This window comes from Rhinolophus sinicus, linkage group LG03 (genome assembly GCF_036562045.2).
Source record: "Rhinolophus sinicus isolate RSC01 linkage group LG03, ASM3656204v1, whole genome shotgun sequence".
NCBI classification, from domain to species: domain Eukaryota; kingdom Metazoa; phylum Chordata; class Mammalia; order Chiroptera; family Rhinolophidae; genus Rhinolophus; species Rhinolophus sinicus.
This window is the reverse complement of record NC_133753.1, coordinates 173410506-173437088: the sequence shown is the minus strand read 5'-3', so window position 1 is coordinate 173437088 and position 26583 is coordinate 173410506. Positions and strand designations below refer to the sequence as shown.

At 36.5% G+C, this 26583-nt stretch overlaps 1 pseudogene; it reads left to right on the top strand.

Annotated features, from left to right (window-relative positions):
* The first annotated feature begins 4819 nt into the window (after positions 1 to 4819).
* LOC109450175 (putative inactive 1-aminocyclopropane-1-carboxylate synthase-like protein 2) lies at positions 4820 to 6387 on the top strand (annotated as a pseudogene).
* Positions 6388 to 26583: the final 20196 nt, after the last annotated feature.

Here is a 26583-nt window from a genome sequence, read left to right as displayed (position 1 = left end):
TCCTTCTAACAAACTTCTTTCACTAAGACCATATTTCTTGCAGTCTATTTATTTTGTGTGTGTGTTATTTACAGATTTCCTAAAATTTATTTTTCCTTAAAAATATAATTTTTCTTTCCCTTTTTCTTAGTCTTACCATGATAATTGGTCATAAATATCAAGGTTATGATTTCTAGTTAGTCAGGCTTAAACATCCATTTGACAAGGTCATAAGATCTTCAGTTATCCATATGCATATTTTATCATGGCATAAATAGAGTATATTGTGTAATATTGTTGAATATATGATTCATATTAACTGTTTGAAAGGGTAGGTGGACAAGAGCTCAGGAAAGTCACACAGGTGACCTCACCTTATTATTACTGAGGGTCTGAATTCTAGGGACACTAGCTTTGATCTTCGACACATGGCACTGAAAGACTGGAGATGGTTCGTTGTCTTAAGGCAAAGTAGAAACCAAGGCCTTAGCCTTAGTTTCCCCTTCCCTAGAAAACAGAGCTTGAAACAGGGGTTTGTATGCAGGTAATTTCTTTAGGAAGTAATCCTAGGTAACAGGAATGGGGACTGAGGGACTGTCACCTGGAAGGAGAGAAAGGAATGGGAGTAATTTATCAAATTGGTCATCATTGTAGCTATAGGAGCTCAAATCTCCTGGGAGCTTCTGATGAGCTCTTTAGTACACACATTGTCTTAAGGCAAAGCAGAGACTTTAGTGTGAACGCAGGAAAGAACTGGGAGGCTGAGGGTGTCTTGAGAGCATGAGCTCATGAGCTACAGAAATGCACAAAAATTCAGTGAAGCATTCTGCTGCAAGGAGCTTAGAAATGGGCATTTCAGTGTAAACTCAGCCTACATCTGAGAAGGGAGAGGTCTCAGCTGACATTTAGGTTATACTTGTGTTAGGACAGCCTTTGGCCACTGTTACTTTTGGAATAGCTTCAACACATTTGCAATTCATATACAGTTTGTAATGAGAAACTCTTGAGTCTTTGTCACACTTTGCCATTTCTCTTATCTCTTCATCCTGTGTCAATATTGTCTTAGTCAGATCAGGCTGCCATAGAAAAAACAAAACAAAACAAAACAAAACAAAACAAAACAACAAAACAAAACACCATAGTCTGGGTGCGTGCTTCAACAATAGAATTTATTTCTCATAGTTCTGGAAACCAAAAAGCCCAAGATCAAAGTGCTGGCTGATTTCATTCCTGGTGAGAACTCCCTTACTGCTTTGCAGATGGCCATCTTTTTGCTATATCATCACATGGCCTTTTCTCAGTACGTACACATGGGAAGAGAGAGAGAGAGAGAGAGAGAGAGCATTCATTTTCTCTTTTTTATAAAGCCACCAATCCTATCCTATTAAGTTCCCATCCTTATAACTTCATTTAATGTTAATTACCTCTGAAAAGCCCTGTCTCTAAATACAATCATACTGGAAGGTAGAGCTTCGACATACAAATTTGGGGGTGGGGGGCACAATACAGTCCATAGCAAGTATATATTTTAAAATCCCAAGTGCTGGATTTCTTGTTTACCCACATTCAATTTGATGTTGTTTCTTTCTTTCTTTCTTTCCTTTTTAAAATAAATTTTATTGGGGAACAGCGTGTTTCTCCAGGGCCCATTAGCTCCAAGTCATTGTCCTTCAATCTAGTTGTGGAGGGCGCAGCTCAGCTCCAAGTCCAGTTGCCGTTTTCAACCTTCAGTTTCAGGGGCACAGCCCACCATCCCATTTGGGAATAGAACTGGCAACCTAGTTGTTGAGAGCTCGTGCTCTAACCAACTGAGCCATCTGGCTGTCCCTGATATTGTTTCATTGGGTCCATCTAACTTGCTGAAATACTTAGGGCTCTTATTCCGTGAAGGGGATACATATATAGTTGTACTGCCATCCCACACCCCTATACTATTTAAGAACTTTCTGTCTTCTCATGGGAAAAAAATTGATGGACTCCAAAATTTGTCCCATCCCAAATCTATCAAGATGCTAATCAGAATAAAGGGTTCTTCCGTTTGCCAAGATTTACCTCATTGAAAGGCATTTTGGGCTATAGCAAAATAGCAATATTTTTTCTGTTTTGGGAGAAGTGTCTATGCCAGCAGAAGAGCTGGCTCTGCTTTTGTCTGTTCTAAGGAGCTGACTCTGGGAATTTCGCATTCAGTTCTGGATGCTACACTTAGAGGGACACCTATTCAAAGATGTCTGTTCAGTAGGGATGGTGAGTGGTTTGGGGAGCATGATCTAGGAATAGAAGTTCAAATTCTTAGAAGAAAAGTGGATATGGGGGTCATCTATCTGATCTGAAGTGTTTAAAGGCCTGTCAGATGTAAGAGGAATTAGACTCATCCCGAAAGCCCAGAAAAACACAACTAGTATTAACGGATGGCTGTGAGGGGAAGGCAAATTAGTTTATGAGGAAGAAACTTAGAACAGCCAGAGTTGTGCAAAAGGGGCAGTTCTCTGAATCATGATGTAGAAATGTTTTCCTTATTGACAGTATTCAAGCAGGGGAAGAATATTTTATACTCTGGTCATTGTCTAAGATGGAATTTGTCCAAGTACAGTGGAGTTGATGTGACTAGCAAGGGATGTTCTTTGTGAAGCACTGTTTGGTGCTCTGAGAAGGCTCAGTTCCTGCTATAAAGTATCATGTTAAGGAATGCTTAGAGTCTGCACTAATATCTTAGGTATGCCGTACCAAAGTACCACAAACTATGGTATCAAACAACAGGAATGCATTGTCTCACAGTCCCAGAGGTTAGAAGTCCAAAATCAAGGTGTTGGCAGGCCTTGCTCTCTCTGATACCTAAAGGGAGAATCTTTCCTGCCTCTTCCTAGTTTCCGATGATTGACATCGACCCTTGGCATTCTTTGGCTTGCAGCTGCTCCACTCCAGTCTTTACCTCTGTTGTCCATAACGACACCAGTCATATTTGATTAGTGTCTACTCTAATGATCCCAACTTAACTTGACCACATCTACAAAGACCCTATTTCTAAATAAGTTCTCATGCACAGGAACCAGGAGTTAGGCCTTCAACATTTCTTTTTGGAAGACACCATTCAACTCCTAACAGTATTCCAAGGAAGCTGATGAACGGCACTTTAATACTGGCTAAATTATCTAAGTAAATCAATTTATCTCTCAGAATTTCAGTTTCTGAAGTTAAAATCAGAACAATAACTTTCTCTCACCACCGGACTGGGAATGATGTGACTACTTGAAGAATTGACACTTGGACATATGAACTCAAAACTCTTATAAATGGACACCTTTATTGTAACTCTGTCAATATAGGTGCATTTCCAAATGATTTTTTTTTCCCATTGAGTATAATGAAAGCATGAAGTGCTTAATCTCCAACGAGTAAGAAAAATCTCATGAACACTAGCTACAAAAGGCCAAAAGGCAGGATCTGCAATAAGAACATGAGAAACAACACAGTTTTATTTAATTTTGAAGGAGCCTGAGAAAATGAACTGACTTAGTCAACACACTCTATTCAGTCCACATGAGGAAAAGAAAAACACAAGGGAACTGTTTTAGGAATTTATTCTAAGATTTACGATCTAATTTTTTGCTGTGAAATTCACTTTGTTCCCACAATATCTTATTCAAAAACTTTCTGGTGACCTAAATCAGTCATTTTCTCTTACAGCCCATTTTCCATCCTGTCCTCGATTTCCAGCTGCTCTTTGTGCTCACTGTTGATTATTGTCTGGGATAATTTGGGTAGATACACAACATGTTTCCAAACATTAGAGGAAGGACTAAAAATTACATTTCTGTATGGAATCATGCTGGAAGGATGTGTGCTCAACAGCTTAAAGTAATGGATATGGACTGAGAATGGCCAAAACAATCTTGAAAAATAACAAAGTTGAATGACTCATACTTTCTGATTTTAAAACTTATTACAAAACTACTGTAATCAAGACAGTGTGGTACTGGCATAAGAATAGACATACAGATCAATGGAATAGAATTGAGAGTCCAGAAATAAACTTACATTACTGGCAAATTTATTTTCAATAAATGTGCTAAGGCAATTCAATGGGATAAAGAATATTTTTTAAAATAAATGGTACTGGGACAATGGAAGATCCACATGCAAAAGAGTGAAATTGGACCTCTACCTCATCCTATACATAAAAATGAACTAAAACTGGATCATAGACCTAAATGCAAGAGCTACATCTAGAAAAAATATTAGAAAAAAACATAGGAGTAAACCTTAGTGACCTGGACTTAAGCAATAGTTTCTTTAACATCACACCAAAAGCATAAGACATAAAAGGAAAAAAAATGGATAAATTAGACTTCATGAAAAAAAAAATTGTGCTGCAAATGATATCAAGAAAATATAAAGACAACCCACAAAACAGAAGAAGATATTTGCAAATCACGTGCTTGACAAGAGTCTTATATCTAGAATATATAAAGAATACCAACAACTTAATAATATAAGGACAAACAGCCCAATTGAGAAGTTGGCAAAGAATTTGAATAGACATTCATCTTAAGAAGATATACAAATGGCCAATGAGCACATGAAAAGATGCTCAATATCATTAAGGAGGGAAACACCAATCAACAATGCAATCAGATACCACTTCACATTCACTAGGATGGTTAGAATAAAAAAGATGTGTAAGTAAGCTTAGTGAGAGAAGGAGGGTGGTGGAAAGGTCTCTGAGCCCTGACAGCCAAGAGTGATTTCATCGGGCATAAGGATTTTATATCAGGGGGAGATGAGTGGGAACAGAAGCAAAAGTTCCAGCCAGCCTGCTGAGGTCAATACAAATATCCAGAGTATGAGTCACAGATCAGACACCCTCCCCATGCCCTGTGGACAGATGGAGAACAGGGCCTTGGAAACCAGAACATTGACACCCAGCTGATGGAGATGAGGCTGCACTTGCAGCAGATCATAGAGGAGCACATCCTACAGCCAATGACCAGATGCCTGCAGTAGGGCCTGGTGTTGGAAGAGCAGAGGCACAATTAGGCCACACTGAAGCAGGAGATCCTTCCGAGCTGCTTAATATGTCAGATGGTCAACCTCCTTCAGTTTGGGGCCATGGGTGGCTTGGGGCTCCACCTACCTTGCCCTTCCCAGGACTCTAGGGATGATATCAGAGGGGGCAGGTGGCCTGACCAGCTAATTCACCAGCTAAGTGATTTTGTCAGCCATGACCTGTCCACCCATGGGAGTGACATCTCTGCCTTATACCACTCCAATGTCCAGCAGCATGAGACCTACCAAGGAGACAAGTGCCATGAGGACAAGGACACGGGGTTTCATCAACCTCGGAACCCGTGAGAAAAAGCTTTGCACTGATCTGATGACTGACAGGTTGAGTCGGGGTGACATGAACCGCCCTGAGGAGGTCCTGCTGCTTTATTCCAATGACAGAGGGAAACTGTTGCTATGGCAAGATGTGACCTGGTCCTGGCCTAGTCTTGCAAGGCACCTGTCCATCTTGATCCAGAAAACTTGGTGGTTGCAAATGGCTGCTGTTCTGTCTTCCCTGTGCTGACCATGGTTCTGGGTGACCCAGGTGAGCCCTTTTTGCCCCCTGCCCCCTTCTGTAGTGGATTTGGTTTTATTTCCCATGTGCTTGTGAAAGTTGAGCTGATTCTTGTTTACCTGGGCAGTGAGATCACTGATCTGAACACCCATCCTTTCTAGCTCACTGGGGACAAGTTGTAGCAAGCCCTGTTGAGGCGAGGCTTAAGGGGGGAAAGGTCAGTGACCTCCTGCTGATTCACTCCCAAAATCCTCTGGGTGACATCTGTTCCTGAGACTCACTGAAGGAACACCTGGAATTTGCCAAAGGTACAACTGTATGTGATTATAGATGAGACTTAACATGCTGCGTTTGATGAACCCATCACATTTCACAGTGTCCTGTTGCCTGACCTCAACAGTACCCCTGTGATCTGGGGCACCAGTAAGGATTTTGTCATCTCTGGCTTCCACTTTGGCACTCTGTATACTCTACAACAAGGAGGGGGTCTCTGCCATGAGCTCCTTTGGCTACCTGCACAGCATTTCTGGCATCGCCCTGCAAGAGCTATGTTGGTTGCTCCAAGACAGAGAACAGACTGATAAATTGTACTTGCCCCTAGTTACTCCCAGCTGAGTGTAGCTCACAGGTACCACATTAACAAGTTAAAGGCATTGAAGATCCCCTTTCTCAATCATGGCTCTGGCCTCTATGGATCAACTTAAAAAAAGTACATGGACTCATGCCCATCTGAGAAAGAGCTGCTCCTCCATTGCTGCTTCCTGGAGATAAAGATGTCCATGGCAAGACCTGCAAGTGTAAGGAGTCTGGCTTGTTCTGTCTCATCTTTGAGGACAAGTTCCTCCACCTAAAACTCACCACATATCAGTTCTATCTGGTGCTAGTGGAACAGAAGCAGGATCTGACAGGGAAGTAACTGGAGGACGCACAAGGGGACTAAGGTGTCTGTCTCCCAACCGGCGACTTCAGCCAGTCGCATGGTCAGGATGTCCCTGATGTCATCGACCTCTGCTCCAGAAGGCGGGGGTATTGAACTGTATGTACTATGACTAAGCGAACAGTGGGCTCCTCCAGGAAGGGGCTCATCTGACTCAGTTATCAACCTCCTTACACTGAGCACCTGTCGTTTTTGGAAGCTGCAGACTTCTTTTTAGTCATTATATGTGTGCGAAGTGTTTTTAATGGGGGTTAGAGGTACCCCCTAGAGGAACAAAGGGAAGTCTCTGGGCCCCTATTTAGATGGGTTTATTTTGTATTTGATATCTGTTAAATTTCACATTCTTTTAAATTCCAGGCCTATTTTATTTCTCGGTCATGTTCTTTATAATCACCTTTGGGACCTAGATGATTTTTTTTTGTCCTTTCTAAAGTTCTAAGGCAGGTTGCATGTGAACAAGAATGCTGTCTGGGGCAGGCCAGAAAGGAAGGAAACAAGTGTTCCCTAATTGATGGATGCAGTGTCCTATAGGATCCTGACAAGATCACACCCACCTTACCCAAGAGTGGCTGAGTGGCAGGGTGGGGTATAATTCAGATGTTCTTATTTGCAAATATGAGTTCTTTCCATTCTCGCCTTTTCAAAAGGCTTTTAAAATTATTCTCTGGTGACAAGTCTGGGTTCTTCAATTTTCATCTCTAGTGTTTTCAGCTGTTCAGACCACACCACATGTAAATTTCTCTGCAAAGCCCTACACATCTGAGCTTTAGTCTGAGCACTGATGCTGTGACATGGGTAGAAAGTGGTCTGAAATTAGATTATAGCAGTAGTTGCACAATTCTGTGAATATACTAAAATCCATGTAATTGTATACCTAAATAGGTGGATTGTATGATATGTGAATTATATCTCAATGAAGCTGTTAAAATATGCTATGAGACAAAAGAGTAGCATATACTTTTATAGGATAGTCAGGAAAGGAGAATGTGAAAAAGTAATATGTAATCTGAGTTCTGAAAGATGTTTAGGGATTAGCCAGACAAAGAGTGAAGGGAACCTATTTACAATTGCTTCAAAAACAATAAAATATTTAGGAATAAATTTAACCAAGGAAGTAAAAGACCTCTACTCAGAAAATTATAAGACATTGAAGAGAGAAATTAAAGAAGGCACAAATAAATGGAAACATATCCCATGCTCATGGATAAGGAGAATTAATATAGTTAAAATGTCCACACTACCTCAGGCAATATACAGATTCAATGCAATACCTATCAAATTACCAATGACGTTTTTCACAGAACTAGAACACATAATCCTAAAATTTACATGGAACCATAAAAGACCCCGAATAGGCATGGCAGACTTGAGAAAGAAGAATAAAGTGGGATGTATTACTCTACCTGACATCAAATCATACTACAAGACCAGAGTAATTAAAACAGCATGGTACTGGCATAAAAACAGACACATAGATCAATGGGACAGAATAATGACCCACTGGTAAATCCATGAGTATATGATCATTTAATCTATGACAATGGAAGCAAGAATTTACATTGGGGTAAAGAGAGTCTGTTTAATAAATGGTGCTTGGAAAACTGGACAGACATATGTAAAACAATGAAGCTGGACCACCTCCTTAAGCCATATGCAAAAATAGATTTAAAATGATTAAAGACTTAAATGTAGGACCTGAAACCATAAAGCTCCCAGAAGAAAATATAGGAAGTAAATTTGAAGACATTACCCTTAGTAATATTTTTACTGATGTATCCCCTCGGAAAAGGGAAGCAAAAGAAAAAAATAAACATGTGGGATGACATCAAACTAAAAAGTTATTTCACAGCAAAGGAAACCAACCAAAAATACAAAAAAGGCATACTATTGAATGGGAGAACATATTTTCCAATTATAGATCTGGTAAGGGGTTAATATTCAAAATTTATTTAAAACTCATATGACTCAACACCAAAAAAACAACAACAAACAACCCAATTAAAAATGGGCAGAGGACATGAAGGGACATTTCTCTAAAGAAGAGATACAAATGGCCAACAGACATATGAAAAATGCTCAATGTCACTAATCATTAGGGAAACGCAAGTAAGAACCACAATGATATACCACCTCACCCGGTCAGAACGGCTATCATCAAGAAATCAACAAACAACAAAAGTTGGCGAAGATATGGAGAAAAAGGAACCCTTAGTGCCCTGTTGGTAGGAATGCAGATTGGTGCAGCCACTATGGAAAACAGTGTGAAGGTACCTCAAAAAATTGAAAATGGAACTACCTTATGACCCAGCAATTCTACTCCTGGGTATCTATCCAAAGAAATCCAAAACACTAATTTGAAAAAAATATATGCACCCCTATGTTTATTGCAGTGCTATTCACAATAGCCAAGATATGGAAACAACTGACATGCCCATCGATAGATGACTGGATAAAGAAACTGTGGTACATTTATACAATGGAGTATTACTCAGCCATAAAGAAGAATGAAATCTTACCATTTGCAATGACATAGATGGACCTAGAGAATATTATGCTAAGTGAAATGAGTCAGATGGAGAAAGACAAATACCATACAATCTCACCTGTATATGGAATCTAAAGAACAGAATAAACAAGAAAACACAGCAGAAATAGACTCAGAGATGCAGAGAAAAAGCTGTTGTTTGCTATATGGCAGGGGGTTTGGAGGATGGGAGAGAAGGTGATGGGATTAGAAAGTACTAATCAGTGGCCGCAAAATAGTCATGGGGATGTGAAATGCAGTATGGGGAACATAATCAAAAATGTTGTATAGATTGTGTAGGGTGCCAGATGGGCACTGGACTTATGGGGGGATCACTGCCTAGATTGTGTATACCCTGACCACTGCACTGTACCCCTAAAGCTGATGTAGACTAATATTGAATGTTAACTGTAATTATATATATATAGATACAGATATATAGATATACATATATATCAGATATATAGATAGATAGATGATAGATAGATATATACAGATATACATATACACATATACATATACATATATATATATATAATATCATGGGATGCAAGGTATAGCAAGGGGAATATAATCATTGGTATAGTAACAGCTATCTACGATATGGGTAGGCTGGGACGGGGGTTACCACTTTGTGAGAAGTATAAGTATCTAATCATTATGTTGTTTTATTCACCTGAAACTAGTAAAAAAAAAAAAAGTAAAAGAAAAAATAAAATAAAATCTAGAACTGTAGAAAAAAACAAAATAGGGGAAATGTGTATACATAGAGTTTGTTTATTCTAGTTTGTAGAAAGCCTCCCATTCTCAGACATTTTCTGAGAATCAAGTTTAACGCTATTGGACGGCTACTTCTCCTTTTATCTGAGTGCATGCCACAATGATTACTTACCTCAAAGCCTCAGAGCTTCTGGAAATACAGAGGTTTGTGGAATGTCTATTCTAAGTGGGACATTTTGATAATGCAGCATTTTGGATTCACTGAATTAAAGTTGTAATATGGGCTTCCTTTCAAAGAAATCAAAATATGGGAAGGAGAGGAAAACAGGAAATATGAGGGGGAGTTTATTGTCACTTTGAGTAACTGAATAGGATTTTAATATGAATGATGCTTCAAAGCTGTAGGGATAAGTAGGGAAAACATTTTATTTTTCATTTCATCAGGGCTATGGAGATAAATGAAAAAATATCTACTTACATAAACATCAAAGCACAAAAATCTAAAAGCATCCCAAAAAGGTGGCTTTCATTGAAATAGAAAGTCTATAGAAAGCAATGTTTCCATGGGACATTGACAAATTATAGGCAAAAATGTCTCACAGTCATACCAATGCTTTTTAGTCTTGTATTTTCTTTAAATAGCATATAAAATGATTGTAGGATAATGGCTAAAGGGTAGCTTTGAACAAATGGAAAACTGTTGTCTTTGAATTATTATTTCCTCAATTCTCTAAGACCAGGAATATTTGCAGTTTGAATAGAATTTACAAATATAGTGTCATAAAAAACAATAAAAATATGCTGTTTTTGAAAGTATGTGAAAAAAGCTAAGATGAAGGAAATACATCAATATAATTGGATTTTTTCATGTAATTATTATTCTGTGCCTTTTTTTAAAGCTAGTTTAAGGGTGTTGTAGAATACATCTCACACAAAATAGTTCAATGGTATTTTTTTTGTTTTTAAATTTCATAAGCACTTGTAATTGGAAAAACCTGTTGATGCCATTTAATGATGATAAGTGTACTTTGCATAGTTTGCTTTTGAATTGTTTGTGTTTAAGTTCATAAAGAACCCACATTGCTGGTATAATTTATTGTAGTAAATATTCCCTGTTTAAAATTTCAACTATTTTAATCTTACGCAGACCTGTAATTTATGCAAAAGTTATACGAAAGAAAACCAATAACTCAGACAACTGTGGAGGTTTTCATTATCTAGAAATTTGACACTATATAAAGTGTTCAGATAATTATTTCAATATTTTTAAATGTTGAGATAACTCGTAGGTTTAAAGTTATATTTCCTCTTCTCCCCAAAATAAATGATCTTTTTACTTAAAAGGGTTTGCTTCAGATAACAGATATAAAGCGTTTGCAGAAGCTCTTGAGATTCAGACAATTAAAATCTCCTGAAGCACTGAGTTCAAAAAATGACTTAGAAAACTATCAAAAATAAAAGAGGTAAACAAAAAGTTTCAAATCGGAAGAATTTCCCAATTCTTAACTAGGGTCAGTCAGAGTTTAAATTATGTTTTTCCTTGGAATGGTTTAGGATAAATAGATATGAGATGGCAGGAATGGACTGAAAAAGCTCTCTCTTTAAATCTTAAGAGCACATACATACATGAGCTACAAAATTCAGTTATAATCATGTGATTCTTTTTTTTTTTTCACATCACTATTTTTTGTTCCAATTCTGTTATAGCCTGAGCTCAGAATTGGTGTAATGTTTTGGAGCAGTTTTAATTTCAGAATATGTGAAAGTTTTGTGTTAGAGTTAAATATTGCTTTTATTTTGCATTATATGTGATAGTGGGAAGAGGGAAGCTACAAAACAATGTTATCAGGCAAGCCTCATTGAATTTGGTGAGGAGAACACGTGAATGGCAGCCAGGAGCAATAAGTTCTAGCTTAAAGTTTGCCTCATTCTCCTGTGTGGTTTGGCAAATCATTTAACCTCTCATCTATCAGAGGGAGACAGTAGTATCTACTCACTCATACACAGATTACAAATTCCTTGAAGGCAGAGACTTTGTCATCTTTAAGAATTTTTACGTAGCATCTTTTACAGTGCAGGGCATGAGTACTTGAAAAAAAAAGTTTAATGTTTAACACATGAATCAAACAATTTGAGGTCCTAGGTATATAAATTATTAAAATTTATAAGAATTAAAGATCATACTATGGAATTATCAAAGTAGATATGTGGATGGATTATGGAGACAGTTGTCTATTAAGTTGATTACTTTGATCAAATTTGAGAAGGTAGAAGATTGATGTAGCAGAAATATCACTGCACTGGGGATCAGGAGACTTCAGGTCCAATAATGGTCTAGAGTCCCATCAATGTCATTGAGTCATGGAGTTGCTAGATGGAAATGTTCCCCAGGGTATCCTTCTCTTCGTCATTTTATGGGTGAAGAAAGCAGTGCTCACCTGTCCATAGTCCTAGACTACCAGTACCCAGGTTTCCTTGCTTCCTTCCCAGAGCTCTTCCTTCCATGACTCGGCCAAGTCCCTGACTACACTAGCTTGTTGTCTTCTTCTCCAAGAGTTTGAATTAGGAGTTTGCTAGTTTTTGTTTTTTTTTCTTTTTCTTTCTTTTTTTTTTTTAGAGTTGCTTACTATGATGATTTTCAGATCGTTTAAATGGGGGAAAATCTCTTTCTTGGTTTTTATTTTCTATTTGTAAATCTAGTAAATTAAAACAAGGCTAACTTCAACACATGGATGGATAAAAGATACTTCAATGATGCTAGTTGTCACCTTGCTGACACTTTCAGTCAAATCTGAATGAAACAAATGAACAACAAAACAACAACATCAACTGAATAATACTTTTAAAATGAGAAATACAACAGTTTGACTCTAAGATTTCTTTGCCAAGGAATCTGTGTGGCCTTTCCCCAGTCCAACTTGCACAGGGCTTAATCCTGTTTCAGGGCAAAACACTTCCAAAGTGCATGTGGAGCATGCAGTTCTGGAACCACTCGTGGTAGCTTAAACTATTCTGCAAACTTTCATGCTATGGGGAAAAGGACATCACAGTGACGAGAGTGCTCTTCTTGCCAAATGGGCAACGTCAGAAATAAAGTATGATGTTGACAAGGAGAACAAGCAACCTCAGAGAATTGCCTGAATTCCTTCAGAGAATGCAGAAAACTCCTTAATTGTTTTACTCTCTGGTAATGATTAAGGGTGCAGTAAATTTGTTGTGCCGTAGAAAGTTAGGTGTTGAAACAAATTGAATATCCATTAACATTTGAGAATATTACATATTTTTCCTGTCTTTTTTTTTTTTAAATTCCCTTCCAAGAGAAGATTTATTGGTTTCCAAGGTTCAGATCCAACCTGCTCTTTCGATGAGTGCCCCAGCTCTCTGACTAATTTGTGTTGTGTACTGGTGTAAACTGAGTGAGGCAGTAGGAGGTTCACTTGTTATTTCCTGGTTTCTCATTCATTCATGTGGCTGGCAAAAAAATAAATAAATAAACGGAAAGGTGAGTCCAAATACGTGGGTCTTATTTACTGTTAAACCTTACTTGGTGCCATTGAGCAAAAACCTCTCTAGGATGGTTTCCTCATCTATTCTGATTCTCAACCTGGGGGATGGGGGGGGCAGGTTGGGTGTGTGAAAATACCTCTGATCCTTTAGGAAGTCAGGGAAATGTAAAAACTTTATTGCATTTTAAACAAAGGTTAATTGAAATCAATTATGCCCTCCTCAATTACTGCACATAGTCTGAATAAAACTGTTTCGTTACTTTTTAAGGCAATAGTAGCAGCGTAATATGGCCCCACAAATGGTCTAATGCTGAGAACTATTCTAATTGAAAGTCATTATGCATATTACATTACTTAATAAATACAATTTGGTAGATATAATCTTTAAAGGTAAAAGTCATTGGGGGGGAGGGGAGGAAGAGGAAGTAGTGTATTTTCTGAAGGGTCAAAGATTGAAACCCGTGCACTGGGTCATCTTTAAAATGTTTCTAGCTCTAGGATTTTAGATCAGGGGTCGGTAACCTTTTTCTGTAAAGGGCCACATAGTAAGTATTTTAGGCTTTGTGGGCCAAATGATCTCTGTCACAACTATTCAGTTTTGCCATTGTAGCATTAAAGCAGCCATAGACAATATGTAAATGAATGGATATGTCTGTGTTCTAATAAATCTTTATTTATAAAAACAGGCAGTGGGCCAAATTCGGCCAGGGACAATAGTTTGCTGACCCCTGTATTTGGTGACCTCTGAAACCCTAAGCCTGCTTACTCATCAAGGAGAGAAATACAGAGACAGAAAGACAAGCAGGGGGAATCTGTTTTGTGTTGACTAAATGTGTGTGCTTCAGTTTCCTATTCCAGGTTCAGTGATAATAAAATGACCTCAGACAAATTAAGGTTTTAAAAGATTTGGAATAATCCATGTCCCCATGTTTTCTCATAAAGTCAAGGCAAGATTCGTAATAGCAGCACTGAGGACAATACCTGGATGCAGAATGAGTCCTGGCAGGTTTACCTACCCCGAAGAGCACGCTGCTGGCTGCAGACTCAGCTCTTTTTCAGATCCCTAACTGGGGCAAGTGGAAGATTCAGCACTGTGGACAGAAAGTCCCAGAAGATGGTTTTTGCTCTCCATGGCAAGAGCTCCTAGTTAGGACCAAATATCTAGGTTCTCTCTCTTTGTTTTCACCAGAACTTCTCTTCTGTAGCTTCAATCATGACTGCTTAAATATTTATTTTCTGGCCTTTTGAAGTTTGTTATTGGCTTTGTACAACATAAACAAAAATATTGTGTATGATTTTAGGGAAATATTCTGGAAGGAAGGTGGTGCATTCTTCTGATTCTCTTCTTCCTACCAGCCAAAATGAAGATCTAATGGCTGGAGTTCCAGCAGCCACATTGGACTATGCGGAGAAAGCCATATGCTGAGGATAACAGAGTTGCAAGATGGAAGGAATCTGGGTCCCTGGTGATTTTTGAAGTTCAAGTTGTCTTTTAAATGAGAGAGAAATCAATGTCTAAGTTTTAAAGAATATCATTGTTAGATTTTTTTGTTTCAAAACAAAATTATGACTGAAACATCCACTTTCCCTCAGAAAGGTGTCAGTTTTTGGCTTCACTTTAAAAATTTATACTCATGTGGACTTGGAAAAGTCCCTACATCTGTCCTGATTTGGATAGCCCTGGGATTTCTGGTGCATTTCCTTCTATCTAAGTCATTTATAGATCAAGGGACTTTTCAGAAATCTGCCCTTTGACTGGGTTTGGAGGCAGAGGGAGAGGGAACTGTGGTCCACTCCAGTGTGTATCTCACGGCATTAACTTATTTCATATCCACAGGGTTAGGTTGGATCTGGATTAAAATATGGGGTAAGTCTTTTACGTCCTCCTTGTGACAGCATTCACCCAGCTGTAGGGTTTAAAGAGGAAACGGTCAAGATCATCTCTTCCACTGGTTCTGTAAGTTTGCTTGCCCAGTTTGCCTGATCTACTAGTTTTCCTTAGTTCTAATAAGCCTCATTTACGACATGGAAATGGTGGCACTGTTTTCCTGAAGAATGTCTCAGTTTTTTCCATTTTTTGTCCAATAAGAACATGTAGTAGGATCCCATCAGTGTCGCACAGGCCAACATTCTGCCTCCCATTTTTAATGATATCCCAAACTACTCTTTATTCATTCAACAAATATTTAGTGAGTACTCATTATGGTCAGTCCCTGGGATGTAGCTATAAAATGGTAAACAATACATTTATAAATACATTTCCTCGATTCTTTCCTTTTAATTTTTTCTTTCTTTCTTTGTGAACAAAATGCTCTTTTTTTCTCATTTCTTAATTTGAGTTCTTGACTCATTTTTTTTTCAGTCTTTCTTGTTTTCTGATATGACTACTGCTTAGCTGAAATTCAGAAATTTTGAGATCTTTTCAGTGTCATTCATATGTAAGAATTTTTTGATTTGCTTTACTTCTTTCTCTTTTACACAAGGGTTATAAGTATCTACCTATCTATTTATTTATTTATTATGTACTTTTTCTTGATTTATTTTAGTTTCCGTATGATAAAGTTTTTAGTTACTTAATTTTGCTATTTAACCCATTGCCATTTTCCTTCAACCACATAAATATTAATAATTTTATATAAATATAAATCACCCATGATTTCTTAGCCTCCTTCATTGCCATCTCTCTTCTTCCACCATCCCTTCAATTTTATTTTCCCCACCATTCCATTGTAAATATATCCTGTTAGGGAAAGGGAATTAAGCATGAAAGATGCGACTATGCACTTCACAAAAGAGAAGAGTTAGCTTTCTGGAATGCAAGAAGGGGCCCTCAACAAAGACTCTGGAACAAACCATAACTTATTGTACAATTTCCAGAACATGAAGACAATGTAAGAGCAAGTAGAGAGAGAGTAGGTTTAGAGTGAGAGAGACCTAGATTTAAGTCTATTGTGCATATATTTTATCAATTCATCCCAACATTTGTTTTTTCACTAAGTATCGATTGAGCACTTCTTAGGTTCCAGGAATTCTTAGAGATGCTAGGGGATCCATGGTGAACAAGACATGCAAATTCACTACTTTCATTGAAGTAATTGGGCTAAACAAAATGTTTGCAAAAAATAAAATAAGAGTTATTAGGGAGGGTGAAAATCTAGAAGGGGTGCTCTAGATGATCTAGACAGCCCTTATAAACAGGTGATATTTGAGCAGAGAATTGAATGGCGAAAAATACTCCACCATCTTGAACTTCCAGTGTACAGGTTCTAAAGAAAAAAAAGATCTTGGAATGTTGGAAGAATAGAAAACAGACCAGAGTGGCTGTAGAACAGTGAGGGAGGGGATGATGATAGGAAGGAAGTGAGAAAGGTAGAGAGCCACAATATATAGAACCTTGAAGCCCATGGAATACAATTTGAATTTTAATCTAGGAACAGTGAAAGCTATTAAAACATTTTCAGTAGATGACTGACACTTTATATTATAAAAGATAATTCTGATGGTCATGTGAAAAACTGAATATAAGTGACTTGCATGCTTAAATGTAAAATTAGACATTAGTAGTGTGACGAAAGAAGTCTGCTCATATTAGCCAAACTAGAAGAAGATTGATTTGCTCACAAAATGGACTGTTCTCAGGTTAATTCAGCTTAAAAATAATATAAATAAAATAATGAAATTCATAACTCTAACCAGACAACAGGCTTTATTTCCCCAGAAATTCAAAGGTATCAGGAAGCCAAGGCCAGTTTAAAACAGTCTCTTCTGTCTCAGAAAGGTTTACAAGGTTGTTTCCAAATATGAGTGCCATTCAAATGCTTTGGAAGACTTATTGTTGACTAATCTAAGAGGAACGCTGCAAAGGACATGTGTCAGGTTCCAAAGAAATAAAAACATTTTCTCTAATAAATAGGATATAATAAACGGTTAATAGTAATAAAAACAAATTAAGAAAAAGGTTTTGGTGTGTGTTTGAGTTTTCAAACAAAGTGGTTCATGCTAAGAAACTAAGTAACAAATTTTCCTGGTTTGAAAAGAAGTGTTTACTTTGTCCCAGTCAACAAAATGTGACTAGGTAGCATAAAGAAGTGACTCCCTAAAACATTGCCTCCATTCTCAGAACAGAGAGGAGAGCTTTAAGCAAACATAATTTATTGACTGTCGAATTATTTTAGGCATATGAATGTCATGCATTTTTACTAGTTACTTAATTGCACTGAATTTCAATTGTATAAATTTAAAACAATGTTGCCTCCTCAAACATACCTCATAGAAAGTTTTTATGTAACAGATGAGGTAAACCTGTTTTAAGAACTCATGTCACTTTTATTAAATATAGGATATCATCACTATTATATGGAGCAATAGTAATCATCTCCTTGAAATTAAAAGCCCACAATGACAAAATTGGTTTTATGACATGTTATAACAGTACATTTTTAAATATAGTACTTAAAAAGTACTGCCCAGAGAATAGTAGATAAAAATAATAATAGCTTGCATATATTGAGCATTTTCTCTATGCTAGGCACTATGCTAAATAGTTTTCATGATTATATCACCTCATTCTTACAATACTAGCTATTATCTTTTATTATGAGAAAATTGAAGCTTAGAGAAGTTATACAACTTGCCCAGGGTAAAAGTAAGTGTTGGTAATAAATGGTAGCTTTTGACATCAAACCAAGGTCAGTCTGACTCCAGAATTTGAGCCCTTAACTAACTGCCCTACTGTTTTTCCAAGTTTAAATCTGAAATTTGATTAAACTAATTGTATGAAAATAATGAGATTGGTCAGTGGTGCCACTTAGAAAAATAATGACTAGTTCAATATAACAAAAACCCGGAAAACTCACTGATTATGACAAGGGTGCCTCAAATCCAGTTCAGACTTGCATGAGCTGGGTCATTCTGGGTGGAGGCAGGCAAAGAGATGGGGTGGGCTGCATGGCTGCATGGAGGTTATTATCAAGGGCCTTGCTTTCATTTGGCATGGGGTGTCCATCAAGCTTATTATATTATTAAAAATTATTAACTCAAGAACCAACTAGCAGCAGACTTCTCCTTAAATACAATGGTGATGACTATGTCATGAGCTAAGATTATGACTAATCCATAATCCAATTCATTGTATTTTATGTCAGAAAAAAAAATGAGAATAAAAGAAAGAGAATTAAATTTGAGTGCTCTCAGTTTGAGACCTTCCCTTTACATATCATTTTAGAGGCATGTGAGGGGACAATGTTCTCTTTTCCCAGTGTGGGGTACTCTTCTTCCAGCTAAACCATCTGATCCACGTCGGTCTCAGGAAACAATCACCTCAGGACTTAAACAAGCTCCTGTCTTTCTTCTCAGTTTCACCTGATGACTCGTGTTAGCTGGAGTCTGCTGGTTAGAGATTGGAGTGGAGTTTTTTCATAAATAGAAAATTTCAAGCAAATTATTTTATTAAAACATCTTGAAGAGAATTTAGAAATCTGGACATGTGGGGAAATTTTGAAAGATTAGGATTTTAAAACGCGGTGGGTAAAAAGGAGAACGACCTGATGGCCTCATGGCCATGGAGCTACTGCCTTAGAGCAGGACCACAGCTCCGACTGTGACTGACTAAATGCAGGGCCATGGTTGTCAGTGTGTGGTCCCGCCCTCCAAGGAATCAGGACACCTGAGTACTTGGTCACTCCTTGTTTCGAACTAGCTCTGTGAGCTGGGAAATGACAGTTAAACAACCTGGGCTTAACTATTTTTTTCTCTAAAATTAAAAAGCCTTGAACAGATATTGAAGCTTCTCTTTTCAGATAGGTAGATAGGTAGGTAGATAGATAGATAGATAGATAGATAGATAGATAGATAGATAGATAGATAGATGATAGATGATAGATAAACCCTTGGAGCCTTCAAGTACTTTGGTATACTGAATTGTGAGCCAAACTGATATAAAACTAGTCTTACTTTGCAGATTATTTGTTGAATGTTGAATGCTTTTAAGAAGTAGGACTGAATGCCATAAGAAGATGAAGTTTCCACTTTGAAGTTTATACTGCAGAGATCCTCTCTAAGTGGCTTGCTACATACAAAAATTGAAAGGCCAGTCACAAATTGCTTTTTTTCAAACTGGGTTCCCTAGGCTCTGACATGCCTCATCCCTTTCCTTTCTGTTTATGTTCTGCTCTCTTCACTTAACTCCCCTCTCACTCCTCTTTATTCCTCCTGAGGATATTGCAAATGTGAGTCCTGGTTCAGTCAACTTGCTTAAAGGAAGGTGACTGAACACAGTTTATGATCATTTTGTTGCATTCTTTATTCTCCATGTGATTCTTCTGCATTAGTTCAGGGGCCGGAGGGTGGAAGTGGGAGTAGGGGTGTAGAATACTTCCATTTAAACAAAAGAAATGTTCTTGTTCTAGATTTTGCAGCTGATTTGGCTTTTGGTGGTCATGTCTATAAAACTCAAAATGAGCAAGATAATTTAAGATCAGTGTTTAACATTCACTACTTGTTTTCACAATAGCTATGCAAGATACATTATGATAACCTTTATTTTACAAATGAGGAACTGAAGCTTAATGAGTTACATAAGATCGCTATGGTTATACCACTCAGTAGTGGCTAAACTAGAGTATGGCCAGGTCTGCTGACTGAAGGGTAGAAACCACCATAGCCTCTGCCCTCTTGAGGTTTATTCACCAAACCCCCTGTACATTAGATCAGTGCTCGAAAAGAGAAGATGTCTCATTACTGGCTGCAGGGGAACTTTGGCTTCCTATCATATCAAAGAATTTTGGGACAAAAACTTAATTTTATTGCTGAATTATAAAAAGACAATGATTTGTATCATTTGCTTGACTTATATCCTAACTAGCTTTCCCTACACAGTTGATAATATTTTTTGAAGCATTTGATTGAATTTAGTTGTATGATTATGTAAAAGAATCATTTCTCATGTCTCATTGATATTAATATGGGAGTGAGTTCATTATAACTATGAAAAATGTTGAAACTAAAAGACATGCTAAGAGAATTAAATTCAACCCTGGTGTGGCCTCATACTATTTTTGACCTTTAGTAACAATTAACCCATGAATAAGAACACATATGCTTTACTTATTTTAAGCAGTAAAGAATCCAATCAGTGGGGTTAAATAAACAGCAAAAAAAGAATACCCTAGAAGCTTTTTTTTTCTTTTTTTCCAGATCTAAACACAGTTCCAAGATTACTTAGTTAATTTGATTTTGGTCCAATCACCAGTTATTAATTGTTTTTAACTTTTCTTTCTGATTTCTTCATTTTGAATTTTAATTTCTCAAGAGATGAACTTAAACATATATCATTAATGTTTAAATATATCTTTATCAGCTCACTGGGCAACAGTTGTAACGTAAAATTAATGGCAAATGATAGTGCCAAAAAGATGTAGATTACTTTAATGAGTGCTATAAATTGTAGAAGTATATATACATAATAATTAAATGAAATTTAGCCTCCCAAGTCTCTTTACATGATCTAATTTTTAAGATGTATTCCATGTTTCACTTATTTAACTTTGACATTATTGGGACATAAGGGCTTAATAAATCAAGAAAATAAACATATAATCTACACATCACAATCAGCCTCTGGAACTATTGCAAAATGGCCAATTCTAGAAGTGTTGCTGCTGCAATATTTTAAAAGCCAAGAAACATTTTATGATTTAAACATCAATTGTCAATATATGAACTAGATAAAGTTTATGGCACCTTTGTGATACAAAGAGAGCTATAACATGAATGATGTAGTTAAAATGCTTACATAAAACTGAAGTTTGTTAAAGGTGTTAAGGGAACTTCTTTAGGAAAATCTACGTCACAAAGAGCAGTAGCTGAAAAGACCTAAAACTGTGGCCTTAATCTAATAAAACAGCTGTTTTCTTACTCTTGTCTCTTCTTTCTAGTCTCTGCTACCCTGAATGCAGTTGATAATGTTTTGTATTGAGTTGGAACACAGGATCAAGAGACTTGGATGAGAAGAAGCTACAGATCCTCTTACAGAACCCTTTGATTTAACAGACGAGAAAACACTGAAGCTCAGAATCCAATTAGGCAGTCTTCTGATTCTCAGTGACTTGTTCTCTCTTCTACTCTTCCCTACCTCTGTTTGGCATCTTCAAAATACACAAGATCAACAGTTTCTGGTGCATTCAGCCAGTAATTGCTTGCTTTCTACCCAACAAAGATGATGTTTATAATGGGTATGTTGAAAAGTCGCACACATAGGGAGGAGTTGCACAGTTCTACTGCTCACTTCTACCTATGATAACAAAATTCCCTTAATATAAGAGATCTCTTACTCAAAAGCTACGAGAAAGCCAGGAGTATATACTTGATGTTATGCAATAACAAGTGTTGAGAAAGGACAAATAAATGTTTCAGGTGGCCTGATTACCATTCCACTCTATTAGGGTTTTTTTGTTTTTTTTTTCCTAGTTTACATGTGTTCATCTACTTAGGCATTTAGATTTCAAAATTTAACAGTATGTGTCTTCTATGATAATTTCATGATATTTAATAAGGTATTATGCTGTTTCACACTTGAAAAATGTATATGTAGATATTTCTTGACATATGATGGGGTTACCTCCTGACAAACCCATTGTAAGTTGAAAATACCGTAAGTCGAAAATGTATTTAGCATACCTAACCTACCGAACATCATAGCTTAGCCTAGCCTACCTTAAACGTGCTCAAAACACTTACATTAACCTACAGTTGGGCAAAATCATCTAACACATGACAGCACTGTAGAGTATTGATTGTTTACACTCATGATTGTGTGGCTCACTGGCAGCTGTGACACGCTGCTTCTACCCAGCATCACAAGGGAGTATTGTACTGCATATTGCTAGCTCCAGAAAACAGCAAACTTCAAAATTCAAAACACAGTTTCTACTGAGTGTGAATTGCTTTTTCACCATCATAAAGTTGAAAAATTGTAAATCAAACCATGATAAGTTGGGGACCATCTGTAAATGCAGGTTGCACTTAAGAGACTTTTGCAGCTAGGAAGATATTATGGGGTAAATAATGAAACATAAAACAAATCCACTAAGGTACACTTCTCCATTTGCTATCATACCCATTAGCAAATAGTAACATTCTGACTAAGGAATGTAATTGCTCTTTGACGGAATATGATGAATAGAGCCCATTTAAAAAGGCCATTCAATATGTATTCGGTACCACATCAAAACAAGTAATTCCATTGGCTGTCCTCTTCATTTTCTGTTATGCAATTGATGATTTAAAAGGGAACAGTTTGTTTTTCTCAGTTAAAGCATGTTACATTTTCTCTGAGATCTTAGTGCTTTATTAAAAACAGTCAATAGAGATAACCGGGCTTTGTCTAGAAGAGCACTTTCCAGGTAAAAGTATTACATGCTAATTTGTAAAAGGTAATTGTCCTCTAAACAGTTTTTCTTATAATATTTAGTACACAGAGTAACTCTTCTGGGTAGCGTCAGGGAAAAAGTGAGGTAGATATTTGAAAAAAACAAACAAACAGTTATTCTCTACATGACACGAAGTACATAAATAGGAGCAGACTGAAGAAAAGTCACAAAGGGGAACATTTGGTCCTGACCACCACTGCTCCCTACTTTTAAGCTTCTCCTCTAGGTCATTTAAAGCACTAGCCATCATAGGCCCTTGCCTGGGAATGGGGCCACCTCGAGCACCCTGGCCAAGACCGTCAGCCAGCCATAGGCTGTGCCATGTGCTCCAATGAGACCATCTGAACTGAATACCTGACTGAATCCTGTTAAGGCCTCTAAACTTTTAAGATTCTGGAGGGCAGGTACAGAAATCTACTCCTCTTGCAGCTGCCAAAACAAGCCTTGTGTGTAAGTTCTCTTGTGTATTAAAACTGCCACCCTACGAATCGGGCGTGGCCTGCCTCTTTCTTTGGTCTGTTCTTGCCCTCTTGTATACGGGGCCAGTGTCAGATTCCAATGGGGAAAGCTCCTGAGATTTTGAACCAACACCTGACTTGACCTTAATATTAAAAAGAATCTCTTCTGCAGCAATTATTTAAAAATCTTTGGAGGAAAGCACTATATTGAAAAAATGATCACATTTGAAGGCTGACATAGAGTGTCTAGTAGATTATTTCTCATACAATAATCTACTGTAAAATTAACAGAGTTTAGGAGTTTATTTCTTTATTGGGCCCATTGTTTCTTTAGTACCTTTTTAAACATTATTAATTCTTGTTAGGTATCTCTCATGGGTCGGGCCCTCTCCTATGTCTGCATCTTTGATTTCTGTCTATACCTTTTTTTTTTTTGAGTTTGAATTTGAGTTTGAATGCTAAGAAAAAAATCATCATCACTTTTTTACTCCACTCAACTCAATGCTTTCTAGGTGAAAGCAAAATACTCTGGGCAGCAAGGTAATTCAATAAGATTAAGTAGTGAGAGGAAGAATCTGCAAACCTCTCTTTTTAAAAATACTTAAGTAGGTATATGAGGCTCTATTTAAAATATAAATGAGTTAGTTTTGGAGTAGGCAGGTGCTAATTTTAACAAGGGAACAAAACAATCTATAAAACTCAAAAATTTAATGCCTGGTATGGGCCTCAAGTAATCTTTAGATCAGGGTTGACAAAGTATGACCTATAGGCCAAATCTGGCCCATGGTCTCTCTTTGTAAATAAAGTTTATTAAAGCCTTGCCCATTTGTTCATGTATTGTCTACAGCTGCTTTTACACTATAGTGTTAGAGTTGAGTTGAAACAAAGACTATATGACCCCAAAGCTGAAAATATATACTATCTGACACTTTACAGAAAAAAGCATACTTTAAATAATTCTGCTTTCTTTCTCCTTTTATGGTTGACATTAGGTCAACGTCTTTTTTAAATTATTTTTTTCAGTTACAGTTGACATTCAATCCTATTTTATATTAGTTTCAGCTGTACAGCATAGTGGTTAGACAATTATATAGTTTATGAAATGATCCCCCGCGATTAGTCTAGTACCCACCTGACACTATACATTATTGACTATATCTTCTATGCTGTGTTTATAGTCCTGTGACTGTTTTGTAACTACCATTTTGTATTTCTATCTTAATCCCTTCACATTTTTCAACCACTGCTCCAAACCCTCTCCCCTCTGGCACACATCACTTTGTTCTCCGTATATGATTCTGTTTCTGTTTTGTTTCTTTGTATATTTTGTACTTTAAATAATTCTGCTTAATTTCTCCTTTTTTGGTTGACATTAGGTCAACTTCTATTATTCCAAGATCGCTGTACAATGGAAGCCCTTCAGTGTTATATAAAATTGAGCAAAAGAATAAGACTTACAAACTGATCATGAATTATATTGTTCCTTATTACAGTTACATGTGAACTCAACTGAACTCGGCAAAACTCTCCGGGACAAAGATCCAGGGAAGAAAATATATGTAAACTGTAAAATTCAGAGAAATTATGTCTCTTAATATGAATACCTTTGTTGTTTTTTTTCACAAACACCACTAGATATAATGATTATACCCTAGGGCAGCAATCTACTTCAAAAAGAATACATGATGAGTACATATGCTTTGAATTCTTGTTCATTTTCTAGGTGAGTGTTTGTACAACAAATAACCTGATTACTTTGCAAATGTTAAGTATTCAGTAGAAAAAAAAATACAAATGGACCTACTATTGCAGAATGTGTATTTCATACTCATAAAGTTGCACATGATTTGGGTTTAATCTATCAAAAGTCATTTTCCTGTCTAAACTACCTTCCTTTCTAACCTATGTTTTTGACTGGGCATTCTAATCTTTTTATTCTTATTCTTTACTTTTTCTTACTATTCTTTATATTCCTACAACCTCATGTCTGAGCTCAGTACACAAATTATATGAAAAAAGAACAATACCATCCTATACCAAATTATATAAAATATAAATTTTCGTAGTTTATTCAGAGCATGTGAATATTATCTGGTCCCCTCAACAACACCTTGAGAGACAAGGCAGGTATTCTGTTTGCACTAAAGCAACTGAAGCTGAGAGAAGGTGAATGGTTTGTCTACTACAGTTACGTAATAATAAGTAGAATCAAAAAATATTTGTATAACTTGTAACTGATTTAATCAGGTACCACACTTGATTTTCATGGACCTTGTTTGGGGTTTTTTTGAAAGGATCAGTGCTTTAAATGGGACCATTATAGAAATTCTATTTGTATATTATTTTATTATCTCCATAAAGCAAATTGGATAAATTTAAAAGATAGGAGAAGTTGATACACGATTTTTAGGGAGTAAGGGTGAGACACAGAGGCGAATGGCATTTAATTATATTGAAAGCTCATTTGTTATGGAAGCTAGAATACCCTCCTCTGTATTTCTCACATTGTATCTCCAGGATTTTCATTATTCCTTTTTATCAGTAAAAAATATTTGAGTATATACCTATGGAACATATTCCTATAATAAATGTATTTCCATTAATTTATAATTTGCATATGTATTTCTGTTCTAATATATTGCATACATTTTAAATAGAAATGAAATACAAACTAAAAATAGTATAAGGGGGAAATAATTTAAAAATTAAATTTTAATTTTAGTTATTTGCAGTCACCACCTCCCCTCTGCCCCAAAACTAATCAAAACAAATCAAAACAAAACAAAACAAAACAAAACAAAGAAAAACTGAATCCACACAGACTGGTAAACTGGTATTTTGGGAGAGAGAAAAATATGATTAAATGTAGTTCTTCTTTTTTATTTCTATGTAACTCTTTTTTTTTTCTTATGTAACTTTTTGTGACACTTATTACTACTGGTTATCATAGCTGAGGAAATTTCCACAAATGAAGTCAAACCTAAATTAAACAAATCCATTATTAGTTGTTTTTTACTAACTGAGGATACCATTGTTTTTAAACTCAGTTCACAGATTAAATAAAGGGGTCGTTTGGTAATTTTGTTAGTAAAATTTTATGGTCCCCAAGGTCAATTTGTGATTCATAAAAATAATTGAATTTTGTACAATTTTAATAAATGAATTCAAAATCCACTGCAACTTCTTACTTGTAAATATTTTAGCTAAGTCAGAACATTTTATATCCAGGTGAGTTCTTTCAGAGTTTTTAAACATTGCACATATTAATTGCTTTCTGCTTCAAAATCATGTAATATTGGAAGTTTCTCCAAACATTCATCTTCAAAATATTCTTCCCACAGCAGACATTTCTTTCAAAAAGCAATTACTTCTTCAAATCATTTAAAAAATGTTTTCTTTACCATAAAGAGATGGAAGAGGATTCTTTATTATTCTTCCCCAAGTTCATCCTAGGTAACATACTACTATCAGCTG